At 38.0% G+C, this 5033-nt stretch overlaps 1 protein-coding gene and 1 long non-coding RNA gene across 2 annotated transcripts in view; both read left to right on the top strand.

Annotated features, from left to right (window-relative positions):
* The window catches only part of LOC137997914 (large ribosomal subunit protein uL29m-like), an 11463-nt gene extending 10375 nt beyond the window's left edge, over positions 1–1088 (top strand). Inside the window, exon 6 of the mRNA XM_068844240.1 lies at positions 1–1088. This exon is cut by the window's left edge and continues 1971 nt beyond it. The gene's annotated coding sequence lies outside the window, so the exon portion shown is untranslated.
* A 247-nt stretch (positions 1089–1335) lies between these two features.
* LOC137997923 (uncharacterized) lies at positions 1336–3534 on the top strand. Its single transcript, XR_011122630.1, has 2 exons — positions 1336–1564; positions 3107–3534. It is a non-coding gene; the product is annotated as an uncharacterized lncRNA (long non-coding RNA).
* Positions 3535–5033: the final 1499 nt, after the last annotated feature.

Genomic DNA, 5033 nt, shown 5'->3' with positions numbered 1-5033 from the left:
GCTTTTACGCATGACAGAAAATCTGTGAAAAAAATCTTGCCAATTTCTCAAGTACCCACGTGCGTATTTGCGAAAAGGACGCCACGCCCCTGATGCAGTACGCATTTATCCAGATAAAATACTCTTACGCTGAATCGCCTCATTTACACTTAACTTCAACTCTGACTGTTACTGAAGTGTTGCTTTTCAGTTCTGAAGTGGGAAAATCGTCGGCAAATTAGTAACTCGCTGTACTTTGAATATATTCAGACGAAACGGAAGCACAAGCAAAATCGAATATTGCAAGTAGATTGACTTGCATGAATGTGTGAAACTAGCGACTCCGCAAATTGATTACTTAGCAACAGCTTTCCGGTCTTTATAGAAAGCACATGCAAATTCGAGTATTTCGAGGGATTTTCTTTGAAGACAGACAATAGACGAAAGAGCCATCGATTTGTTGGATTTATCAAAAATCATCTGTAGTCAGATGCGTATGTAAAGGGATCGAACTTGAAATGTGCGGGGCGAACTTTCAACGATTTTAGAGCAAAAGAGAGACTGTTCGCAGTCTAGGTAATGAATACTAGACTTTATCGAAATTGAAGTGGTTCGAAAAATCTTTAACCAAGAAAAAACTTGAATCACAACATAAATTATGCATTAGATCTTGTGGATACTGGTTAGAGCTAACATACAATCTTTGATAGAATAAAAAGAAAAATATGATCACAAGATTGTTGCTCGACTTGGATGTTCTTTTAATGTCATTTTGCTACACTAAAGGAAGCCAGCCAGCCATTTTGATAGTTCAACGTACGCGTTCGTTTCAACGATTTTAGAGCAAAACATAGACCCCTCGCAGTCAATATATATTTAAAGATACGTTAATTAAAAAGAAAAGCGGCTCTACAAAATGAGGCCCTGGATTCTCATCTTAAAACCTGTAAACTCAGTGGTACGGATAAAATCAGGTAGCGCATTCCATAACTTAGCTCATGAGTAAGAAAAAGAACTTAAGACCATAACTGGTTGTTCTAGGATTATTGAGGGACAGAATGTAACTTTGTCGATGATCATGAGAAGACCTGGAGAGAAAACTCAGTTATATTTCATATTAGCAGGAAAATCATTTAAAAGCAGACTTTTATACAGTAATATGAGGAAATTTTAAATTGCGCTTATTGCATAGAGATGCAGGGCCTTTTATTTAAACGAAGTTTAGCCGGTGCTTAACAAAACGTAGTCCGAAGTCATTTTCATTTTAGCCAATTCTAGTGTGAAGGATGTCCAATGAGCAGATGGGCATTTTGTCTGAGCATGCGCGAAGGGAATCGAATTATTCGAAGTTTTTAAACGGGCGATCTACACTTTGAAAAATATTTTGTCAAGAGAGATGAAAGATTGTAACAAAATTACACACTTTTCTATCACTATGGATATTCTTCGAGTTTGTTTGGAGTTCGGATGAGAATATTTTAATGATCAAATCCCGAACAAAACGAGATAAAGGCCCAAAGAAGTGGAGTTTGGCATTTGATTTACCGAAGTTCAAGATGTTCACACGAGAAGACAAATGATGCAGGTTAGTTTGAAGATGTTGAAGCTTTATTGTTATGAATCACAGGGCTGCATATTGACACGATCCTCAGATACACCACCCTTTATGAGATGGAAATTTTGAATTTGAGCTGATTTTGATTCAACTTTGAAGTAAGTTTTCATCATAATTCCGCCGGCCCCCAAGCTTTAAATTACTTCAAATAACATTGTCTCTTCTTCCTCTTTGCAGCCGCTTGGGACTCCAGGCTTTAAAAAATGCGCTGTTTGTAGGATTACAATGTTATTACAACAGATTTTGGCAAATTTTTATTTGGGAAGTTTTTACTGATTTTCCAAGTCGTGGATCACAAAAGTCTTCTGTCTTGCTGCTCTCCAAGTCTGTTGTGCAGAGCATGTAGTTGTCCATTTTTAACAAGGTTGTAGTGTCATTTCAATACACGATGACTTTTGCAATTTTTTTCCCTGTGCTTCAGTAGGTATTTTTGTAATTGCTTTTTTCGTCTCCTAGAGCTAACTTAAGTCAAAAGTTCGGTTAAACTACCCTTTTTCGCCGGCCCCCAAGTCCGAGAACACTTTTAGTGCATTCTTTGTTTATTTGACCTTCGCTTCATCTGGTTTTTTTATTCCGAAAAAATGCGTGCTTCTTTTTGTAACAAGGCAAACTACTACCGTTTACTGTCGAAGATTTCACATTTGGAGCTTGTCCATGTAGTTTTCGAACCGGATGGCGTAAGCTCTGTTATCGTGTTTATTTCATTAGCATGCTGCTACCTAGCAGACTAGAAGCTCGTCGGTTTTTTTTTCTACGTGCAGCAATTGAATTTACCTCAACAAGTGTTCTTAGACGAGCGATTTAAGAAATAAGTGAGAATGCTCATTCAGAATGCTCATTCAAAAATATTTGGTTGTAATTCTGGAGACGAGCTCTGTAGGGCAGAACAGACATTTCGCTTTTAGTGTGTATCCCTTAGCCTGTAGAGGAATGCCAATCACGATTTCTTTAGATGTATGTGTTAGTTATACATTTGTACCAAAAAATGCTAGGAAACACGTTTTACTTGCCAAAATCCCGTTGTACCGTCTAGAATAAGTGAAACATGCACTTGATTATCTGCAAGACCTGTCACTATATTTCGATCATCTTCTCAACAATCATTATTCACAAATAATATGTTACACATCAGATTTGTCATGTACTGGCTCTTCCAACAATCCATATACTGTAGTATAAAAATCAATAAATGTTCACCACAATTCACGGGTAAATGAAGATACAAAATTATGTTGAAAACTAGATGAACAATAATACTTTCAAATTTGCAATGAGATTAAGCAAGGGAGTTCATCTACATATTAACCTTGAATGTTATTTGTACCCAAAATATGTTGAATAAATAAATACTGGGTACAGTGTAGCAAATCTTTATGAGCATTTACAATGTAAGTAAAAACCAAGATAGTTTGAGGAAGAGGGAGAGAATGGTTTACTTAAGTTGAAAGAAATGAAACCCTGTATTATTGATGTTTACTTCAGACCTAAAATGCTCATGTTTGATCCTTGCAGTTGTACCCCCCACTCATGCATAACCATTCCTGCAGGATATCTGATGAAGTTACTGATGTTTCCAGAAGAGCTGGTTGCAATAAGGCCACCTTGTAGCCCATGCCTGTGGCTTTCAAAGAGGCTAATGGTTGTATGCATTAGAAGCTTGTCTGTTAGTGCTTTGTAGTGACATCTGTTCAGACATGTATTCACATCCTACATAATAAAATGTTGCATGTCATAGTCTCAGTAAGGTGACCAGCAAGTTGATATGAAGAAAAACACTCGTGATCATTAAGTTTTTGGTATCCATTTATTGTGAATACAGTTGTTGACCATTTCCTCATATCTTATCCTTCCAAAGGACTAACAAATTAAATTGTATTTTAGTTCTATACTTGTAAAAGTTTAAAAAGCTTGGGGCTTGATATTAAACAAGGAATACTCTTTGGTGTGTTCCCTGGGCCTGGTCTAGTCAGAACTTACTAATTTCCTGTTGTCATTTTGTAATCAATTTTCAACTTGAATAGTTTGATTCTTTGGAAATGAACACAGAGAAGGATCATTCCTACAGATTGAGACAGTTGTACAAGGTTCAAGAGGGCAGCTTGTTCAATTACAACATGGGAATCATAGACCTTGCTATGCCCTTAGACAGTGGTTATTTATTTCAGGTCCTCAGATTTAGTTCCCTAGGGATTTGGGATGTGCTTAAACTCAAAACCTTAACCAGCTATCTTGCTCTAGTTCCCTGAAGCTAACACCATGTGAGCTAAGTAATTTTCAAATGGGAGGTGCTCCATGCAATACACGAAACCAAGACTTAACATGACTTACTCTCTGTCAGAAGCTTCAAACGTTCCACAATTTCTAAACATTTTTCCCGTGGTAACATTACCAACTCTATTTTCTGGCTGTTTATTCAGACCATAATTTGGTCAAAGCTGCTGTTTTTGGCCCGTCGTTCACGCTTGTTCGCGTTCATGCCAACAAACTTGAAACCAAAAAAGGCAAGCTACCGTAAACTTTGGGTGTGAACATTTATTTTCATAATGTAGCTGAAATTCTCGATATTTTAACACATTTCAAACAAGGAGCAAAAGAGAGAGAACAGTGAGAGATAAACACGTAGGTTGGAATCAAAACTAACGCGGTAAAATGTCTGTCTAGTCTGCTTATGTGTGTTTGAAGAGCCCTTTGAATTATGCAACTTTCGCAAGATTACTGACTACGTGAGAGTTCCACACCAAAACAACTTGGTTTCCCCTTATTGTTCGAAAGTACTTTGCTGTGACTTTTTGCCATAAACAGCCCAACCGTTTCTCGACCTTTTAACACCGTCTACACGTAAGGCAAGGAAGATAAACTACACAGATAACGACACGAACTCGAAACTTTTCCCCACGTAGACCGCCATTATTTTGGTTTCTGCTTATGGCGGGCCAGCGGATACGCTCATAAGACCTCTCAAAGTCGCGCACGCGCAGACAGAATGCCCATGTGCTTGTCCAATGTCAAATGCTAATTTGCAGTTGTCGATAAGAGTCTGGACAACGCTGTACGCGTCATGCTCGCGTCATTTTGTCGCGCAATGTAATAGCCAATCAGGAACGCCCATTTTGGGAAATAAACCAATCATATTGCGAGAAAGTTATAGTTCTTCGTGTCATGATTTTGGTCACGCTGTGAAATAAGAACTTTCTTTGGCGTTGAATATTGTGGTAAAAAAACAAATCGAAAGTGGTTCAGCGTTGTCTGTACTCTTATCGACAACGATATTCGTCATCACAGTGGTCAAAATTTGTTGTGGGCACACTCGGCTGCGCCTCGTGAGTCCACAACATTTTGACCACTATGATAACGAATATCGTCGATAAGAGTATAGAGAACGCTGAGCCACTTTCGACATGTTAAGTAGAGAGGAGAAAAACATTTGTGGACTTAAAGC

The sequence above is a fragment of the Montipora foliosa genome, chromosome 3 (genome assembly GCF_036669935.1).
Source record: "Montipora foliosa isolate CH-2021 chromosome 3, ASM3666993v2, whole genome shotgun sequence".
Taxonomy (NCBI): Eukaryota; Metazoa; Cnidaria; class Anthozoa; order Scleractinia; family Acroporidae; genus Montipora; species Montipora foliosa.
This window is presented reverse-complemented; position numbering and strand designations above follow the sequence as displayed.